The 1776-nt window shown below is 35.2% G+C and overlaps 1 long non-coding RNA gene across 1 annotated transcript; it reads left to right on the forward strand.

Annotated features, from left to right (window-relative positions):
- The first annotated feature begins 389 nt into the window (after positions 1–389).
- LOC122071377 lies at positions 390–952 on the forward strand. The gene is made up of 3 exons (XR_006138163.1): positions 390–588; positions 702–768; positions 844–952. It is a non-coding gene; the product is annotated as an uncharacterized LOC122071377 (long non-coding RNA).
- Positions 953–1776: the final 824 nt, after the last annotated feature.

Below are 1776 nucleotides of genomic sequence, written 5' to 3' on the forward strand. Positions count from 1 at the left end.
GATATCTTACCCTCACAATATTTGAGATGGATTTTTCCATCGCTATTGTGATTGAATTTTACATCTATTACAACGGATTACTTTCTGTCCCTAAATAGACCATTCGAGACGGATACAATTCTGTCGCAATATATGGGAATATGGGATAGATATATTACTGTCCCAATATTTGGGACGGAGTTTTTTTGTCACTATTATGATTAAATTTTACATTTATTATAATTGCATTTACATCTATTATGATGGATTTTTTTCATCACTCAATAAATCATTTGATAAAGAAATAGTTCCGTCACTACATATGAAATTTTTTCATCCCAAAAATTAGAGACGAATAACTAATTGTCCTTAAATTAAAGAAATTTTCTTATCATTGGAGACGGAAATTTTCCATCGCAAATTGGGGTCGGATAATTAAATGTCCCTAAATTAAAAATCCGAGACCCCTTCCCACGCGCGCTCAAATCTCAAACAATTTGATGAGTTTTGAGAAATCGTTCCCGATCAAAATGATAGAGTGCTTCTTCACCCTTCTCTTTGTGCAGAGAGAGAGGAAAAGCGTTTCCGCCCTGGCTCTGAGCACAACAGGTATGCCTTTTTCATCTTTTTCTTCTTCTTCTACTCTCTTCCATCTTCTTCATCATCAGTTTCCCCTTTTTTGTTTTGTTTTTGCTTTTGTTTTTTTTTTGTTTTTTAAGCAGAAAACCCTGCTCTTCGCGCATAGAGAGAAGAGACCAGATCCGCCTCCGCCCTTGGTTCTAAACACAGGTATGTCTCTTTCTTCTTCTGCTACTATCGCTTTCATCTAAATCCTCGGTTCCTTTTTTTTTTTTTTTTTTGCAGAAAACCATGCTATTTGCCACAGGGAGGAGCTACTCCTCTGCCCAAATCGTTACTTTGTGGGCTTTCTTCACCAATATTTCTGGTACTTGTTCTCTGTTTCTCCTGATTTTATGCTTTCATGCTATATAGGGTTTTAAGGATCCTCCAAGTGTTGGTTGGGTTTGTAATGGACTAGCTATACTGGGGGATTAATGGCAACGGACTTTGCCACATTGGGTGGAACTTCATCATAGACTTTTGAGTTTCCGATAGTGTTTATGTCAGAGTAACCGATGACGATTCTGGATTGGTTCTGGTTGGATCACTAAATTCATAGTTGGGGTGGGATTTAAAGCTAATATATTTGATTTTCTTTTTTTCCATTTGTATTTTCCAATTGTAGATCAGAGTGATGTAGACAATGACAATGTGCTTTCATATTTTGGTGGAAACTCTTGTAATGTAGGCTTGATTCTCAGATGCAATGTTAGTTGTTATGTATCATCTCAGAAATTTAAATTATTATTATTATTATTATTATTTTATTGGGTGGGGGGGTTGAGGGTGATCTCTAGGCTTACTGCTCTACACTATATTAAAAAATTATTCTATCTGGTTCAGTCTCAACCTACATCCACAACAGAGTCTAATGTCTTTACTGCCTTGTTTAATTGTCTGATTTATACTGAATTGGGCACTCTTTCATTGCCTTGTTTAATTGTCTTTTTTTGAAGATAAAAATTAATCCTTATATTTAACATATGTTTGCCACCCAGACACTCCATCTGGGTGAAATGTGCAGTGTCAGACACCATTATTGGACATATATATCAAACTTTTGACATCATTACTAGACATTGTTTTTTGATCATATTTGTAAACCAGTTATTGTATTTCTTTTTCTTTTCCCTACTTAGTTTCTTCCATTAGATTCTTTTTCTTGTCCCTGTCTAG

The sequence above is a fragment of the Macadamia integrifolia genome, unplaced genomic scaffold (assembly GCF_013358625.1).
Source record: "Macadamia integrifolia cultivar HAES 741 unplaced genomic scaffold, SCU_Mint_v3 scaffold_216A, whole genome shotgun sequence".
In the NCBI taxonomy this organism is placed as follows: Eukaryota; Viridiplantae; Streptophyta; class Magnoliopsida; order Proteales; family Proteaceae; genus Macadamia; species Macadamia integrifolia.